This window comes from Mauremys reevesii, linkage group 7, assembly GCF_016161935.1.
Source record: "Mauremys reevesii isolate NIE-2019 linkage group 7, ASM1616193v1, whole genome shotgun sequence".
NCBI classification, from domain to species: domain Eukaryota; kingdom Metazoa; phylum Chordata; order Testudines; family Geoemydidae; genus Mauremys; species Mauremys reevesii.
In genome coordinates this window covers 56,620,705-56,641,114 of record NC_052629.1, presented here as the reverse complement: position 1 = coordinate 56,641,114, position 20,410 = coordinate 56,620,705, and the positions used below count along the sequence as shown (strand labels likewise).

Below are 20,410 nucleotides of genomic sequence, written 5' to 3'. Positions count from 1 at the left end.
AGCTTATCCAGTGCCTTGCTAGGACTGGGTCTTGCATGCAGGCAGGCTGGAGTGATTCAAGCCAGATAAGATGGTGGTAGACTAGTAGAAATGACCCTAATAGGTGGCAAATGAAGGAGTTAGCCTGTTCGTTGTTTCTCAGTTTGCAACCTAAGATCTTGTTGGATCCTCATCTCCTTTTGGATATACAGGTAGCAGTAGGAAGTGGCTAAGACTCTAGTCACATTACAACTCTTCATCTGCTAGTATCATTATTGGCTTTGAACATGGTTTGTGTACATACACAACGTGGTTAATATTTGGTTAGTAACTGTGGAAGTTACAGTTTTTCATGGTCAGAGGCATAGGCTAGCATGTTACTGCTTTCTGTGCCTCTTCACACACTGTTTTTACAATATGGACGGGACCGTATTAGTCCATGTGTAACTATTTAAGCTGATCCTTCTCTTTCCCAGCTTTTTGTGCAATAGGACATCCTGGGAATGCATTGCCTCATATGCTGGTTGTACCAGTGTCTGTATATGTGCTCTGTTCCCAGATGAGGAACGGTAGAATAGCTGCTCTGATTTTCCCAGAAAGCATTGATGCAAACATGGCTAATCACTGTGCTATGGACACACAACCAAGTTTCAGGGGGCAAACTGCAGTATGGACATGACTCAAACTTTGTTGCAACATGGTCAGTTGAGCATGTCAAACTGGTTATATAAACATATTGGTATTTATAGTGTGCACAGGGGCTGAGAGTGTTATGATGACTTGCCAGGAAGCTGCAACCTTTCCCTTTGAATGAAGACTTCATCACAGCTATTCCTGATAACTGTCTGCCCTGAAGGTGAGGACAAGAGTCTTCCACTTGATTTGGTGGGTCAGGGTGAGTGGGGAGTGACCAGCTCATAGCAGCTGGAGATGGTGTTGGTGTCTGTGCTCTGGATAGACTGGAGGGAAAGAAAATCGAAAGCAAAGAAAGTGGTTATAGTTGTCAGGAAGGGAGATGAACAAGGCATGGACAATTGTTTTAGCTGAAGGCAGAGTAATGGTTGATATCTTATAGTGAAATGGCAGGATTTCGAAGTAGCCTAGATGTGTATTGAGCAGGGGAGAACATTCACTGACCCCAAGGCTGCAAGTGTAGATGATAGATAAGGTGGTGGTATTATTAGTACCAATACACAAGGGAGGAAGAGTCGGGGTAAAATAAAAGGAGTTGGTTGTTCTTAGCTCAGTCCTTATTGGACAGCTCTGACATGGTTTCAAATCATATATGACGAGGCATAATATAGTTTTGCATACCTTTCAGTCAGGTGACATTCAGGGGAGTCTACTACAGTACTGCTGGATGTCTTGGGGGTAGTCTTTAAAGAAGAGGTTGATTTAGATTAATATCTGCCAATTTATCATAGCCTAAATGTGACAATCAAAATAAGATGCAAGAGGAAAAAACTAGTGCACAAACCTTGAAATGTCTGGGATTTAGTTTGTTGCCATAGGTAACGTTTTCTGTAACCATAGTTTCATGACTGTATTTCTGATGTCAATTTACAATATGTAAGAGCAACAGGCTCATGTGGAATGGGGCAAGGGTGACAGCTGATTGTGTGCTATGTTTGGATTAATGATTTAGAGAGCAGTATAGTCCTTTGGGGAGACTCTGATGTTCTGAGAGGGACCTAATTGAAATGTACTAGGGCTGGGGAAAGGTGTCAGAATAGCAGCACTGGAGACTGACATGTTCTTTATCCACAGAACAGATATACAATGGGAAGAGAGAGCATCCTTGGCTCTGTCCCCTGTCATAAGCCTTAATATGGATGCAGAAGGGCCAAAGGCGGTTCACCAGGTTTTCCCAGACATGTGATATTGGTGGGGATAACCCCATTAATGGAAGCATAGCCAGTGGTCAGGTGTTTTTGGAGGCCATACCAGTGAAACTGGACTCTCAGTGGGTTTGGGGTATGAAAAATCAGTGTTAAGTACAGCCACGGTGAGTTCAGTCTGTCACTCACTAACTGGCCCGTTTACCAAGACTGCTTACGTGGGTGGTGCTTTCTTGTAGCATGAGTGTACACCTGCTCATTGGGAAGCAGACAGAGACCACCAACTCATTGCACGTAGGCTATAAAACAGCTGTCAGATGATAATGGCTTTCAATCACTACTAGCTTAGGCTGGAGTGAACATGTTGGCTTATTCCATTACTTACACCTGAGCTAACCAGCTCCTCAGAATTTGATTCTTAAAGCAGCATCTCTGCTTGAATACAGAAATAACATCCTGTTCTTCCCCCACTTCTCCCCGCTCTCTCACTTATGTCCTTCAAAAACAAATGAGGTGGCTGTTTCAACTCCAATAAATGATTACTCTTGGCAATGTGCTTAACTGAGAGAGATAGGGTTAATATTGCAGCCAGTCCTTAGAAAACTCTGCACGAACAACAAAGAAATTACAATAAACTTATCAATAAAGGTTAGATTCTGATTCAGCCAGATGACAGAAATGGATAAACAATTCACTCTTCAAGTCTAAGAAACTATTTAGTCTAAAGCTCCCCCCAGTGGCTGATGTACACACATCTCCCCCTAAATCTAATAGTAAGAATAGTAATATTTGTGCACATATTCAAAATATGAAAGAGGTTTCTTAACATTTGTTTTCAATATTCCTAATGCAAGGGTTGCATTAATTATGAGCATGTTTATTTCCACCCCCTTCCTGGCCAACTCTTCATTGGTCGTGATCAACATTAACAGCAGAAAGTATAAAGAAAATCAAAACAGTGGGTTTCCTTAAATGCCATTGACAGTACTGAGCAAACACCATGAACAGCTTAATTAATGCCCAGTCACGTCCACAAGGGGATGCCGCAGTTGCAGCTTTGCAGATCATTAGTCTGTGCAGCATGCTGTCCTCGTCCACATGATGTTTTACCACTGAACAGTCCTAATATTATGGATGTTGTTTGCAAGGTGTTTTGGTAGCATTGATCTATTTGCATCACTCCTATGTTCATGACAATGCTGAGCCTTAGTTTTAGCCACTGCTTGGTTCCTCCACCCCCTTCTGTGTCTTACCAGAGATAATCTCTTTAGAGGCAGGGAAGCTGTCCACTTTAAAATTAGGATCCTTGCAGAAAACCCTGTAGGTCAGCTGATAATGGATAAGCTCCAGATACACTGGCACAAAGCTATAGAGACATCTGTTGGCAAAACTTTCAATTGTTCTTACTGTATGCTAAATGAAATATCACAAGAAAAGCTCATTCACTCAATGTTTCCAGTGGCAAAGGAAAATAAAGTAAGGAGAAAGCAACAACAGAAGGGAGGTGCAAGAAAAGAAAAGCAGAGTTAGATTGCTCTAGTGGCTTTCATCCATTAGATGGAAAGCCATGTCTCTCCGTACAACCCCTAGCACTATAGGGAGCCCATCCTGATTAGGTTCTATGGACACTACTGCCATATAAATAATGACAACAAAGGATCTCATAGTATTAAATTCTGATATATATACAGATCATTGAAAGAGAGCTGCGCAGGTGGAACTGAGCAGGTTCTTAGCAACCCACATTAAAACTGCACAACTCCGAAGACACAAAGAGAAGAAGTGAATAGAGCAAATGAAGAGCAGAAATAGGAAATATAAGGACAACATGAGAGAAGAAAGAGGTGATTACTGTGGGGGGGAATGAGCACAGAGTGTTGTGGGGAAAGTGAAGCTTGCACATTGTCATTAGTGGACATAAGTTGTGCTAAATGAGGTTTTTGTGGGAAGCAAGTCCTTCCCTACCCACTCCCAATTCTAGCCTGATCCTAACTCTGAAGTGGGCAGAGGCCAGGACTGCAGAAGGAAGAAGACACAGAAAAAGGACATATAAAATATAGAACCAGAGAAAGGCAGCTTTTTCCTAGGCTTCCTATCTGCCCTCCTGGAAGGCTTTAGAGGCCAGTAAATTTTGACTTGTTTTTTTTTTGGATTCTGGGGGTGGTGCCTGTACTTAAAAATACGAATGCCTGTGGAACCTGCGCTACCTCTTATGTATTTGTGTCTGGTAATCCAGTCCCAACCTCTGTGGCGTTACCCCAGACATAGGAATTTGGCCCTGTCTTGGTTCTTTTATCACTAACTACAGTAAGACACTATATATATATGTAGCAAGAAGGAAGGCAAGTGAGTAAAAATGATACAGGCTAAAAATGTAAAATGCACCTAAGTCCCATAAATTTCCAATGGCATTTAGGCTCCTAATTTACTTTTTTAAAATTGGATTTAGGCTCCTATGTCAGTTAGGCACTTTTGCCCAGTACACTTATTTATGAATTTTCTAAATATTCATTCATAATTGAATATGCATCCTGAACTGTATGTTTGTTTCATCATAAAGAGAAAACAAGAGAGAAAAATTGATTTTAAAATACCTAAATTATATGAAACCTGGAGAAAGAAGGGGGATTTGGGGAAGTAGCAAAAAAGTTACAAATATAAAACATAAAAAGCATGATCAGAATGAAGAATGCATGAAAGAAAAGTCTAAGGAGCAGGCAGCATGAGGAAGGCCTAGAGAAAGAAAGACAAGAAAGAGGAATTTCAGGACAAGAAAAAAAAATGTGGAGAGAGCAGAGAGAATGAAGGTAAGTCAGAAATATACCAAGCAAAAGGAGGGATTTGGTTTCTCCTTTAGCCTTTGCAGAGAAAGAGGTTTAATTTTGTTCTGTTTTTCAGATTACATTGGCACAGGTTTAAATTTCTCTAGTATTGACTGAAACCAAATCAAAAGGACATGCATGCCGTACTTTGAACCCAGTGTCAGAATATCTGTCTTTGGTATTGAGTCTTATCATATGTAAATTGAAGAAACAGGACATGGCCTCTCTCTGTCCTGTAACACTCTCAGTTCTCACAGGGCTAAGTGAGAGCAGAGTCCTGAAGACAGGATATAATCTGGGCCTTCTATTTGTTATCGAACCCCCAACACCACCCCCTCGTGCGCGTCCTCCCATAACCATCTAGATACTGTTCTGATCCTTCCAGCCTGAAATTAGTAGTAGTAGTAATTTTAAGTACACATAAAGGTTGCCTATGCTCTTACCCTTAACAAATCACGCAGGCACCGTATGTTCCAACCTCCTGTATCTAGGCACCACTAGTGCATTAGTACACAAAAATATATAATTGCTGATCTTTTGCTTCCCAGCTTTAATTTTCTCTCTTTCCTCAATAGCCTGGACCAAGCTGGTCCTTTAAATGTCCTTAGCTCCAAAATACAAGGCAATAAATTTGGCTGCCAAGCCAGGCAAATTCTTGGATATGGCATAATAGGCCTATGCCCCATTCAGTTAGTGCCAATTTCCTGATCCCTTTCTGATGTCCATTCTCAATGATGGGATATGCATGTGTGTTTTGGGGGGGGAGGTGGCAGCAACAAGAAGGAAAATTTTAGAAAATGAAGTTTCATGTAAAGAGAATACCACAAAAATACAGCCAGGTCTTAATACACTTACTCTGGTTTAGTAGAAACAGACTCCACAAAGTTGACTTAGTACAGTAAGGCCTGGTCTACACTGGGAGGGGAATCGATCTAAGTTATGCAACTTCAGCTACATGAATAATGTAGCTGAAGTCGACCTACTTAGATCTACTTACCGTGGTGTCTTCACTCTGGTAAGTCGATAGCTGACGCTCTCCCATCGACTCCGCTTCCGCTTCTCGCTCCGGTGGAGTAGCAGAGTTGACAGGAGAGCACTCGGCAGTTGATTTATCGTGTCTAGACTAGACACAATAAATCAACCCCCGCTGGATCAATTGCTCCCTGTCGATCCAGCAGGTAATGTAGACAAGCCCTAAGGTAGTATTCAAGGAGAGTAAGGGTATCAGAACCTGGCCCTACAGGTTATCATGTATATACATAGAATGTGGACAGTATTTGCTGTTAAAAATAAACAATTACCATATTGTGGTATTTTTCAAGGCGCCTGCCCTGTGTGTGTGTTTGTTAGTGCCCACACATAGCTTATACAAACTGCAACAGAAACTAGGAATTATGCATAAAAATATAGTCTGTGGAAGAAGTGATAGTCTCTAGAAGCAAGAAAGTGAAATGGTTTAGAATGGGGAAAATATTTTAAAGGAAAACTCAACCATTATTTTTAAAGTATTTTTATTCCATAGTTGTCCTTTGAGAAAATACAAAGAGAATTATTGATGAAAAATCAAGGACATTTAAAAAGATACATCAGGGAAAGTGTCTTCTCTCTAGAATGAAGTTTCCGACAGTTCTTTGATAGGATTATATATATAATTCAGTAAGAGAAGATCCTTCCATATGTTTTCCATCAAAGCTACTTAATGTAACAGACTTCTTAACACTCTTTTTGTTTAACTGAATAAGTGCTGCGTGCTAAGAAAAAGTCTTTTGTCAGCCTGCACAGACATATATTGTGGCATATTCTTCTGTCCTACGGAATCCAAGCTTAAGCTGTCAACATTATTAAGATCATGTACAGAGAGGTTCACCTTTTACTCCAGAGGGTGTTCTGCACCAAAAAGTTAAACATTTGGCAAAATTCTGCAGATTTAATTTGTCAATAAATAAAAGTGGAGACTCCAACGTGGCAGTGGGGAGCACCAGGCCACTGGCTGCACGGAGGTTGGAGATCACCCAGCAGCCCGCTCTCCCCCAGGGACACAGACTCGGCAGTGCATCTACACTCAACCCTGATGCAGTGCACGGGAGGGGCCTGATCCAGAAACACCATGGGGCCCTGCCCCTCCATGCCAGGTGCACCAAAAGTGAGAGGGACAGAGTCCCACATGCACTCCCAGCCCAGGCCCCCAATCCAGATGAGGGCAGGCAGGCTAAGCCTGACAGGATCCAAGTGCAGAGGGGCTTAGTGCGGAGGGATCCAGGTGTGGTGTGAGAGGGTTCTGTGTGAGGCAATCTGGGTGCGGGTGGCTCAGTGGGTGGTCTGGGTGCAGGGTGGATCTGGATGCACAGTGGCTTGTTGGGGCAGGAGGAATAAGACTCTGCAGGGGGTCCACATGAAGGTGGTTGGGGATCAGTGGGTGGGTCCAGGTTCTGTGGGAGTGGGGCTTGATGGGGTGAACATCTGGGTGCAGCTGTTTGGTGCTCAGTGGGGTGGGGGTCTGGGTGTGGGGGGCTCATCAGGGTGGTCCAGGTGCAACTTGTCAGGGTGGGGTTTTAGTGTAATGGGGGTGGTCTAGGTGCAGAAGAGGAGTCAGCAAAGGGGTCTGGGTCTGTGGGGGTGGGGGAGCAGGGTCTGGGGAGGGTCCAGATGTATGCAGGAGCAGCTCCTGGTACAGTGACCTCTCCCCCTGTGGCTGAGGAGCGATGGGGGCAGCAAGTGGGGGGCAGAGCTTCCTGCAGCTGAGGGAGGTTTCTGGGGATGGGTCTAACCCAGCCCTGGCCTCTCCTTGAAGGGGAAGAGTCCCAGCTGGGACTAGCAGCTGAACCTGGTGCAGGGTGGGAGCCACCGGCTGGGAAGTCCCCAACCCCCGTAGTGATTTCTCTCTCCACTGGCTGCTCTGGGTGCCCAAAACAACATGCCTGCACTGCTGGGAAAGATTGTGGGACTGCTCTTGTGGCTTCCCTTTGCTTCCCCATAATTTTCTGCAGGGAAGCAAAGAAATCTGCAGGGGACATGAATCCTGCACATGGACAGTGGTGCAGTATTGCCCCAGGAGTAACCTTTACAGAGCACTTCAAAACCAGACCACAAAGTGGTTCAACGTGGACACTGGCATGAAACACAGCTCCATTCTCTCTCTGCTGCTGTTTCACATTGCCATAAACTGGATATGAAGAAGTCTGTTAGCAACAAAAACACTGGTATAGCATGGGTAGATGGCAAATGCCTAGAAGATCTACACTTTGTTGCTGATGTTGCACTACTGAGCAACACCCCAAAACCCAAAAAGCTACAAAGACAGACAACCTGGCAAAAAGAGCAGGCCAAGCATGGGTCAAGATCTGTTATGCCAAAACAACCATTCTTGAAACCCAGCCATTAAGCAGTAACATCACATTAGAAGGCGAAAACATCAAGAAAGTACAACAGTTCATCTACTTGGGAAGCACCCAATACAATATAGACCAATACAATAGAGACCTTGAGAAGGAAGTGACATCAAGGATAGGAAAGGCATCCATAGCATTAATTAAACTCAACAACATCTGGAAATCAGTTATACAGCCCCACAACAAAACTGAGAATTTTCAGCTGAAATGAAATGAAATCTGCATTAACATACGGGTGTGAGAGTTGGAGATCTACCAAACCCTTCGACAGAAAACTAGATGCCTTTGAAAATAAACGCCTATGAAAGATTCTGGGCATTGGATGGAAAGACTTCTTCACTCACAAAGAGATCCAAGAAATCACCAACTAGCAGCTAGTCTCCACCAGAATTGTACGGAAGCACTGGACATATTTGGGGCACGTACTCTGGCTGCCAACACACAGACTGCCACATGAAGCTGTCAAGTGGAAACCAACTGGCTTGAGGAAAAGAGGGTGCCCAAGAGAAATCTTAATAAGAGCCCTTGGCAAGATGGGCAGAACAGTTGATCTGAGAGAGCAGATGGAAACAGCAACAAATGACAGAGAGGAATGGAAAACTAGTTTTCAAGCTGTGTTCCACCTCTGGCTTGGGAAGGATGTAATAGAATGTGTGCTAAGAGGTATAATGTCACTCTACTGTCTACAATGCTGTTGATGTGACTTTACCTCTTCCCCTTCCCCATCAACCTCCTCAAATTTGAGCCAGATTCTGCTTTGTCACAGCAGTCTAAATCTCCATTAAAGTTAGTATGTTTACTCTGCTGTAGCCCCAAAATTCTGAAGACCGTTTCAAGCCTGAACTTTAATGTCTTTTTACCTCTAAATATAATGGATTAAATTAAGAAATAAATCAAAACCAATGTTTTAAAGTATATATTTGGCTCTGTTACTTCAGTGTTACTCCAGATTTACAATAGTTTAATTGTTGTCAGATTCTGGCTTTAATCATTTTGGTTTTCAGAATTTCTCCTTAAGGGTATGATAAACAGCTGTTGCATGTTTGAGACCTCATGATCTTATCTTTTCTTTGCTGTACCAAATAGGCATAGAGAGAAAGAAAGAAAAAGTATTTGTGGGAAGGGGGCTGTTTTTATTTTATTTTTTTTCTTTATCTTCTCTGTTTTAGAGAGACAATGTAAACCCTGGGCTAGTGAATGCAGTATTGCCAACACTCACAATTTTATCACGTTTTTCATGATATTTGCTGTTTGGCTTAAAGCCCAGCTCTTGGAGAGAGGCGATTATATGAGTGTACCATGGAGTTGCAAAAACCAGGAGACAAAGAATACAAAGAACCCAACCTTTTTATTAAAAACAAAAAACAAAAAAAACCTAATGATTTTTGAGCCAACCTCATTTTTTTGCGGGGTGGGGTCCTGACTCATGGATTTTGAATGTTTGAGGTTGGTAAAACTGTGGAGTGGTTTGTATTTGCAAAGTATCTTGTGGTGACATTCCTGGACAGAGGAATGTGAGATACAAGTGGTATGTAGGTCTGGTGTTAGGCCTCTACACAGAGGTGAATTTCACCCTAAAGGTGTTATCCCATCACTTCAAATCACTTCAAACACATTTTCAGTACTTCTCATGCTGTTGCATGATTTTTCATATCCAAAGGTTAACTTGCTATGTCAATTACTGTGATTTTTCATGCTGAAAGATATCATACAAAAGGACCTGACATAAACCAGAACTCTGGCAGTTGAGTCAAAACACCTCAAAGCAGTATGACAAAACATGAGAAAGGTGCTGATAATAAAACAGTTGATGTTACCTACCCTGCCTATCCATAGGCAGATGGATATTTGTTTATATTGAGGATACATAGTTAATGGTGTGTGGTAGAGATCAAGTTCCCCTCCCTGCCTACCAACTACCCATTTGACTACAGATATTTTAAGAAAATCTCTGATGATTTTCAAAAAGGGATCATATCAATTAAAATATCACAGCAGATAATGCAAAGAATATTAAAATGCTTTGCCTTACTGCATGATGGCCAAGAACCTCCTTTTACACCAGTTTTTAAAGGTGAGATGCTAACTTGTCCTCTACGCCCATGCAGGGATGTAAGGAGGTTTAAGGTGCCCTCTTAATGCCCTTTGCTGGTGCATAGCAGTGCTGGGAAATGGCGGGGAGTGGCCTTGGTGAAGCAACTATTTCCCCTCCTGCATAGTTGGATAGGGACTGGGTGGAAACTTGGCCTCCCCCATGGCCTCAGTGTGCCAGTTGGTTTACTTGAGCTGGCACCAGGAGGTTTTCAGTTTCTGTCAGGCAGAGGGTGGCTGCGGATTACTTCCCCCTGTCCCAGGGGAGAACTGGGAACCAGATTGAGAGTCACAATCTAGTCCCCTCTGGGTCTAGTCCTGGGTCAACACAGCTGCTTCTGCAAGGGTTGTGGCAAAGCCACAAATGAGCCCTAAGGCAGTATATCTACAAACTTGCATATATGTAATGCAGAAATCTACATAGATAGATTTTAGACATGATCTCTTCGCCATTTTATTTGTTTCTGAAAAGAGAAGTGGGCAAATACAAATAGTACTGTAAAATCATCATCAACAATTGGGCATTGACTTAATTCAGACAAGTAGCTATAGAGAGAGACCTAATTGATTTTAAATGTTTCTTTCATAACCTCTAGATACATAGGGAATCAGCCCCAAAATAATCAAAGGAGAAAATATCATACATCCAGTTGATTTAATACACAATCATTTCTTTATCCAAATTATGCTTTTGTTAATTTTTTTTATGTTCATTATGTATTATTTTTCTCGCAGGACATAGACAATATGCAGATGCACGACAAATCTAATGCACTATTTTTATTTTAGATATTTAGGAAAAGAAACACTTTCTGATAGAGTTGTGCAAATTTTTGAGCTCCTTTTTTGTGGAAAAATATAGATTTGGTTCAATTTTTGCTGATTGTTTCAGTTGGAAAAAAACCCTCAAATGTCAAATCAGTTCATTCTGGCATCTTCTAAATGAAACATTTTGATCTTTCATTTCAGAAAGATGTTTTGTTTCTGAATTTCATTCAATTTTATTTAAAATATTTTTTTATAAACCTTAAAATTAAAATGAAAGGTTTTTTGACATTTCACTTTACTGAAAATTTAAAAACATTTTAATGTTTGGTTGACCTGAAACATTTTATTTTTCAGTTTCTTTCAGATTTGCAGCCAAACCAAATATTCAGTTATTAGCTCAGCCCTACATTCTAGTAGCTTTAAAAGGTGGCTAAAAATGATGGAGGAAATGAGAACCTAGAAAAGCTCAATTTGTTTTACATCTTTCATTTGTTAATAAAATGCATTCATCAAATACATTCACAACTTTAGTGACTCCTTATGTATCCCATAAATTTAAATAAATTATTCTTGAGTATATCTAGCATTTCTCAAAGGTCATGATGAGGAATGAGAATTGAATCTTAATCATGTTTAGCTACTTTAAAGTTGAAACACATATACCTATGTATTCAAGCAGCTGGGAGATCTCATTAAAAAGAATGAATGAACAAGGAAGCAACTTTTAGTTGTGCCACTAGTACGTGGTCGAACTCTATGTACTATATGCCTATTACACCTTGTGTAACTATGCGAATGCACCCCATACTGCTTTGAAGATTACTCGCATAATAAAAGGGTCTGACTAAATAATGGGAAATCTTGGTTTTCTTCTGGTAGTTTGAGTGGTTCATAAAATAATTAAATCAAATTTAATAGCATATTCCCCTTGAACTAAGAAAGCAAACAGTGTAAAGCTAGTATTTTCAAAAGGCAGACTTCCAGCTACTGATTGATTATTCATTATCTCCGTATCAGATCTATAATCTGTTTCATACTACATAGCTCTAGGAACATATTTAACTTAGGATCCTGTGATAGACCCAGGCTAGTTGGGTACAGAAGAATAGCAGAAGGCAGATATACTGGCCACTGGATTAACAGTTTTCTGTTCCCTGACTGACCAGGGCTGGGGCTGCTCCAGGCTAATGAGAACACCTGACTCAAATTAACCTGTAAAGAGTCAGGTGAGGCCATTCAGTTAATGTGACCACCTGACTCTAATTAAGGCCCTGCTGATACTATAAAAAGGGCTCACTCCAGTCAGGCAGGGGAGTCAGAGGAGAGGAAGTGTAGCTGAAGGGCTGGTTACTGAAGACACCCTAAAACCATCATTAAAGGAGCCCTAAGGTAAGGGTGAAGAAGGGAGAAGCAGGAGAGCTGTAGGGAAGTGGCCCAGGGAAATGTAGCAACTCTGGCAGTGAAAGGTTGGCTGCCAACAACTGGTTGGAACCCAGAGTAGAGGGCGGGCCCGGGTTCCCCCCAACCCACCACTACAGGAACATCTCCTGGAAGGGGATGTCAGGTCTCTGTCAGGACAGGAGGCTGAACAGACACTGTGGGAGTTCTCTCACCAACCTCCTTGCAGGCCTATGATGAAAAGGGCTCAGTAGACTGTAACCCTGGCCCTAGAGAGAGAAGGGCTACGTGGAGGGTCACAGTGAGCCACTAAGGCTAGCATAAACCGCCTAAAAGCGCAGGACCCACAGGAGCAAGGTCAGAGCTCTGCCACAATCCCAAACTAAACTCATCTCTAATGCTGTCAGCACAAGAAGAGAGTTTAAGCTGCAATCATGCAGAAAGGAGCTGATTCATCACTGTATTACACCAGTTTTACTCCAGTGCATCTCTGAAATCAGTGACCTGAAACTAGAATACCACTGTGTTGAATCTGGTTCTCAATACCCCAAACTAGAGGTGTCACAAGGTCCTGCTTATTACCAGCTCAGTGCATCAGCACACCCCTGGAATGTGGAGTTCTGACTTACTTCATCACAGACACAGATTTGTTCTTCTATATATGAGAGAACTGCCTCCATCTCCTGCTATAACAAAGTTTCCCTGCAGAGTGAGCAATAATAGGCTAAACAATACTGCATGTTGCCAGAATTCAATGAGGCACAGATGGAAGTTGTATTCATCAGATGTGTGAACAGCAGCTTACACTGCTTCTAGTAGTTTGTACTAAAATATTTCACCTGGGGGATAAGCATCTCATTCAATCTCTTCTGTTTTGGCTTGAAATGGAATCCTGATGCCTACTTTTTATAGCTAATGGTCTGCTAGGTATCACTAGGACTTTCCTAACTTGCAGCAGTGGAAAAGCATGACCTATTTAGATCAAAGGATGAGTTTTACTCTGCTTTAACTCTCTTCTGTATAATAAAAGGCCACATAAGATAAAAAGCCATGGAAATACTAAGCAAGGTACATTCTGTCCCGGGTGTGGAACCTGAGGCTAGACCTGCACTGAGATAGTCAAGTAACCATCAAAATATCTGTAGGCATCACCACCTGAGTAGATAACCTCACACATTATTTATCCAACATGGCCAGGGCTTTAAAAAACAGGAAATAAAGTTAGGCACTATACTTCAAATATATATGTCTGAGGATGACCCAAGTATTATATTGTACTAGAATTCAGCAGCAGCAGCAATTGTGTAGTTTAAAGGAGATTCCACTTCCTCATTTTGAACAAAGCATGCAGGGGAGGGAGGAGTGATTGATGGTGTGTGTGTTTTGACTCTGACTGGGTAGTTGGTGCTTAGAGGAGAAATCCATACGATTAGCTACAGGGAATGCAGCAGATGGAACAGGCAGTGGCCCAAATAAAGCAGTACATACTCTCATGTTCTGGGATGCAATCCAGACCCGTGAGGGTTTTCTCACCGCCTGTCCTGTACCCTTGGTGCCTCAAATGTCCTGCTGCTGTGGCTCACAACCTGGACAGCAGTGGACAAGCATGCAAGTCACACCACATGTCTGCACTGTGCAGCGCTGTATCAGCAATTCTGACTCCAGCAGCCTGCCTACAGCACAACAGTTCCACCCTGGCTTCCACTATAGGGTTACCAACTTTCTAATGGCACAAAACCGAACACCTCTGCCCTACCCCTTCTCTGAGGCCCTGCCCCTGCTCACTCCATCTCCCCTCCCTCACTCTCTCCCATCCTCACTCTCACCAGGTTGGGGCAGGAGGTTGTAGTACTGAGGGGTGGGTATGGGCTCTGGGCCAGGGTTGCAGGGTGAGGCCAGAAATGAGGGGTCCAGGGTGTGGGAGAGAGCTCTGGGCTGGGGAAGGGGCTGAGGACTTCATCTGGGGGTGCAGGCTCTGGGGTGGGGCCAGGGATGAGGGGTTTGGCGTGCAGGAGGGGACTCCAGGCTGGGGCAGAGTGGGTTGGGGTGTGGGATGGGGTGCAGGGTCCCGGTGACACTTACCATGGCTACCAGGTCCTTGCAGCTCCTAGACAAATTGGCAGCCAGGGAGGCAACACACACAGTCTTCATGCCCGCAGGCATCACCCCCACAGCCACCATTGGTCGTGGTTCCTGGCCAGTGGGAGCTGCGGAGCCGGCACTCAAGGCGGGAGCAGCATGTAGAGCTTCCTTAGCCTCTCATGCGCCTAGGGCTGCAAGGACTGGTGCCCACTTCCGGGAGCTTCACAGAGCTAGGGCAGGCAGGGAGCCTGCTTTAGCCCTGAGCCCCCTGCTGTGCTGCCGACTAGACTTTTAGCAGCCCGGTCGGTGGTACCAACCGGAGCCGCCAGGGTCCCTTTTCGACTGGGTGTTCTGGTCACAAGCCGGGAGGCCTGGCAACCCTTTTCCACCAGTCTGGGTTATTACTTGCAAGGTGACCCCAACTGTGACACTGACAGACTGGTAAACTGGTGAGTGACCCATAACAACTTAACGGGAGGCTCTGAAATGGTAAACAGGGCCATTCCTTGTACATAGTTATCAAAGCCATCTTAACTAGACTTGAATCTTTAACATGTTTGCCTGTAGTGTTAGAGAATTAAGCAGTAGATGCTAAGTGTATTTTGTCTGTGTTTACTCATATCTTGTTTGAAGTTTAATAATGTGATCTAATTAGCTTATAGATTCTAAAATCCTGTTCCTGTCTTTTAATTCTTCATTACTGTATTCTATTCACTCAAAGATCAAAGATGTAAGATACTGCAGGAAATAATATTACTTACATTGTCTTCAGCTAAATTATTTGATATAATGAACTGTTTTACTAGTTTGAATGGCTATTGCTTAATGTTTTGTCTGAGAAAGGATCCATTAAATAGAGATCAAACTATCCAGCTCACTTTCATCAAAGCCCATGTGGTGGAATTATCTGTCAGCACTCCGTTTGCTTCACCTATAAAAGAAACTTCAAGCCTGATCCTTTTTAATCTCAGGTTTGCTTAAACTTTGACAGGGAAGGTCTAAGCCACAAGACTGAGGTCTCCAGGTTTACTCTGGATTTACCCAGAAGTTCTCATGGAAGAATGTGAACAAATTCTATTGGACTATAACCTTTTAAATTGATTCCAGAAAGACTTTTACAAATCAGTAGCCTCACCGTCTCTGCTATGAAAGTGGCCTAAGGACTTTACACAGATTTGTATGTATATTGAACTCTTAACCATATATGCTTCTCTTTTTTTCTTAATAAATCTTAGATTTAGTTACTAAAGATTGGCTGCAAATATGTATTTGGGTGAGATCTGAAATATTCATTGACCTGGTGGGCAATATGTCGAGTCTTCTCACATTGGTAGAACTTCAAGTGTGGTGAATAAGGTTTTCAATAACCCCTCACTATAGTAGACGTGGCTGTCTGGGCGGGAGCCAAAGACTGGATTGCCTGAGGGAACTGTGTTTGACTTCTGGTTAACCAGTGTGGTTTGCTGAATCTAATTATAGAATAAATCACCAATCTTGGGAATTGTCTGTCCCAATGTTTGCAGTCTGCCCTGAGTTGGCATTCTCAGTGTGGTCCAGCCAGGCACCACAGTCACACGGTTTGGGGCAAATTTGGGACTGAAAGTATGTTAGGATCCTCTTGCTGGTTGTAACCAAGGCTGGTGGAAGCCAGGGGAGGGCTGTGGAGCTTTAGACAGTCTGTTACGGTCAGAGCTGCTGGACACTCAGGGTGTGACCTGCATGCTGGTAGAATGGATGGGAGCAGTCCAGGTTGGGAGCTACAACAGCATGGTACTGTGAGGCCCCAGGGTTACAGTGCAGATGGTGACACAACCCACCACTTGTCTGAATTGCACTTCCTAAACAAGGTACTCTCCCCTTGTGCTTCAGGAGAGAGTGCCATTGGGTGACCTGGAGGCAGCAGGTCAGAGCCCTCTTTTCTTGACAAGGCAACTGCCACCATATTTTCTTTCCCTTTTACATACAAGAAACCTGTCTGTTTGCAGTCTCCAGGACATAATATCAGAGAGTATCTGTAATTTCAACTACAGAGTTGTTACAAACATTTCACAGTGACTTTAATGACCAGTAGTTTGTTAGATTTTAAACAATATATTATGTCACCTTTTAAAGAAATATAACACTAGAGTGTGAAGTACAGTGAGTCTGTCAGGCCTGAAAAGAGTTGCTGACACAGCAATGAACCACATATAGGCCTGTATGTCACACATACCTAGCACAGAAGCGGTTGGCTTTGTTATTGCTTTGGTAGCCAACATCAATGAATTAGTTTGGCAGTGATTACTTATAGATCTCCCAGGGGGAACAAAGAACATTCTCCTAATCAGCCTCCATGGCTCTTGTTGTCTTTGACAGCATCTTTGTGGTCTTGTAATAATTTGTTCAGCAGTGAGGGAGAAAGGGAAGGGTCAGGCGCCACTGGCTGTGTTCATTGTTCGTCTCCAGTTTAGATCTATTGGCTGACTGGGATGAGGGTATTCAATGGATTTTCTTTGGGGGCGGAGTTAATAAAAGACAGTTTCCTGCGCAAATTATCCCTGATCTTTTTGTTTAAAAAAGCTAAAGTTACCTCAGTGAGTTCCTTCTAAAATATTTATTGTGCTTCAGAAGCATTCATGTTAGATGTTCAGCTATCTTCATTCTGAATTACTGCTGTTTACATTAAAAAAGCAACCATGTAAGGTGTGGGGGGAGAAGTAGGGGAAAACAGTACATCCCTTGTTAACTGGAGGGTGGAGAAAAGTATATCTCTGTGCACACTTTGTCCTTTTGGGAGATGATTGACACTCTAACAATATCAAGGGAAACCACTTTTCTAAGAGATAAGGAAAAATGGTCAGAGTTAAGGCTGAGTTCTCAATTTAACTCTACATTTCTTTAGATTGTTCATCTGCCATGGCAGGGATTGGCTTTTCTGTGTTTTGTTGTTTGTTTGCTTTGTGGTGTGTGGGGGATTTTTATCTAGTAAGGGTTTTTTGTGGCTTATTGTTTGGAGACAGATGCAATTAAGCTGTTTAAAGATAGGGGCTTGGAATCTATAGAAATAGCCATAAGAATGGCTATACTGGGTCAGACGAGTGGTCTGTGCAGCCCAGTATCCCATCTTCCAACAGTGGCTGGTACAGATGCTTCAGAGGGAATGAACCAAACAGGGCAATTATCTAGTGAGCCATCCCTTGTCATCCAGTCCCAGCCGCTGGCAGTCAGAGGTTTAGGTACACCCAGAGCATGGTGTTGCATCCCTGCCCAGTTAAGATGATGGACCTATCCTCCATGAACTTACCTAATTCTTTTTTGAACCCAGTTATGCTTCTGGCCTTCACAATATCCCCTGGCAATAAGTCCCACAGGTTGGCTGTATGTCATGTGAAGAAATACTTCCTTATATTTGTTTTAAACCTGCTGCCTATTAATTTCATTGGATGGCCCCTGGTTCTTATGTTACGTGAAGAGGTAAATAACAATTCCCTATTCACTTTCTGCACAACATTCTTGATTTTACTGTGCATTGAGCAGATGTTTTCAGAGAACTATCCACGATGACTCCAAGATCTCTTTCTTACCTCACTAATTGTCCTATTAGAGATGGACAACTATTAGAGTTTGGTAGACTACAGGTGAGATAGTCACAGGTGTATGACAAATAAAATTTATCACAAGTGTTCACACTTTATAATGTGGCTAAGTTATCACCTTTCATTTAAATCAATGACAAAACTTCGTTTCACTAGGAGGAGAACTGGGCCCTAGATTTTGAGTGTGAACATTTGTTTATAAGGGGAATATCTTATCATATGCCAGGATAATGAATCTCTGTCAAAACCTAGTCTTATGATGACTCAAAGAAAGATCCATTTATATGCCTTGATTTTTATTTTTTTAAACATTCATAAACTCGCTTTCTCTTCTGACTGAGAGGTCTATAGTGTGAAAACATTGTTTTGGGTGCCTCTGTATCTGCAAAAACAACTCCTGACAGACAAACCTTGCCAGGGAAATTTAATTGCTTTATATTGTACTTTCTTTCTGATATGTAGTAATAGTGTTACTCCCAGCAAAGTGGGTATTTTCCAATTCCATTTTCATACCAAAAGAATGTTATCTTTAAGCATTTAAAATGAGATTTTCAACTCTCTCAGGAGCAGAATTCCTTCCTTTATACAGTTTGCTTTGCTTTTTGCATAGATTTAGCCTTTGGTTACTGTCAGTTCTGGGAAAGTTTTCATGTTCTTGGCAACCTTCCTTGATTAAATCTTTCAATATGCTTGGAATGGAAACTACTCCTTTGTTTTACATGAAATAGTTGTGTAATTGTTGGCTGTAGCTTTTGGTTTCTTCTTCAAAATACATTGGAGGCATTTTCTTACAATGAGGCAGAAATTATATCCTGCATATACTGTGCCTTATGAACTGGACTGCTGGTTGTACCTCTGCAAGAGATTTTTAAAAGTGTATTGTTTTGCTTATGGAAAAACACTTAGGAAAAAACAAATGTAATGAGGATCCCAGCAACTTCCTAGTCCAACTCAACATCATTAGAAGGCAAAAGAATTCAAGAGTTGAGTAGAGCTGGTGGGAACATTGTGACGAAACAGGTTTTCATCAGAAAATGCTTGAGAAGGGGCTCTCATGGCTTCCAGGCTCCCCTGCTGACATGCTGAAAACATGGAGGCTATCACACTTCCATGCTCCAAGGCTCCCAGCTCAGCTGTGGCCCCCAGAGTTTCTCTGCTCTGGAGCTCGGGCTCCAACGCTCAATTTCATTTCAGATTTTTTCTAATGAAAGGTTTCAATGATTTCCAAAACATTTTACAAATTATTTTTCCCCCTGCTGTGGGAAATTTAGAATATTCTGCATTTTGTTCTGAAACAGAACACCTTTTTTGTACAATGTTGGAATTTCCCATGGAACAGAAATTCAGATTCATAACATATATCTAATTATACCATAATTGGAGCCAGATACTGGTCCAAAGGCAAATCTCAAGTGACTTGTGGGGACAGGATTGGCCCTGTGTCTAAGCAGCACTGAGAGACTAGACTAGACGGGGGTCAGATGGGACTGACAGGCAGTGGTTGGAATGCTGCACTTTCTGAGGGGCAGAGGCAATTTGGTGTGCCCTTCCTGTGTGCTGTAGAACTCTCAGTCCTAGTGTCCTGGCTGACATTTCCTCTTCAGTCAGTCATGCTCAGACAGGCTACACAAGAACATTCTTGCTCAGTACACAAAAGCTGTCACAGTTTCCTGCACAGTCACTGCACTTCCGGTATTTTGTGCAGTGTTTTAGGATACTTTGTACAGAACAAAGTCTGTAAGCACTGGTCAGCCAAAACACTGTTTAACAAGACTACTGAATTCCCTTTGGACCTATTGCCTAAGTGATAAAACTGTGTTCAGTATCTCTTAAAATAAAAACAAAACAAAATAAAATAACCCCCCCAAACCTATACTTAAGTCCTGACAAATAGCTAGACTTACAGTGCAAACTGACTAACCACTCAGTTGTTTAGTAATGTTTGCATACAGTGAGGTATATTAACTGAATATATTTCAAAGGAACACAATGAACCCCACCCTTTGTTGCTACAAAAGACTCTGAAAGGCAATGTGCTAAGCCAGAAGTTAGAGACCAAACTCATTGAGGTGAATGAACAGCTTTGCATGTTGTGTTTTTTTCACAACTTAAATGACACAATTTAACCATATCTTAAGTGACAGCTCTTCAAATATATGGTCTGTCATTAAATTCCCACTAAAATAAAGTTTAGCTTGTTAAAGTTTTTCTAGGGAACGCTGTTAGAGAATGAGCAAGAGGACCCAGAGGCAGATTGAGTAGACGGGCTTCTTAATTGCAGTACTTGTTCCCCTCGGCCCAATTGTCGAGTAAGCCCTGAATTAGTTATAACGCATTTTTATCTAAGGGTATGTCTACACTACAAGACTATTTCGAATCAACTTAAGTCGAATTTGTGGAATCGACCTTATGAAGTCGAATTTGTGTATCCACACTAAATACACTAATTCGACTGTGTGAGTCCACAG

At 42.3% G+C, this 20,410-nt stretch overlaps 1 protein-coding gene across 1 annotated transcript in view; it reads left to right on the top strand.

Moving 5' to 3' along the window:
• Window positions 1-754: 754 nt before the first annotated feature.
• Window positions 755-20,410, top strand: part of LOC120409262 (pulmonary surfactant-associated protein D-like) — a 58,192-nt gene continuing 38,536 nt past the window's right edge. Inside the window, exon 1 of the mRNA XM_039547014.1 lies at window positions 755-835. The gene's annotated coding sequence lies outside the window, so the exon portion shown is untranslated. The remainder of the gene's footprint in view (window positions 836-20,410) is intronic.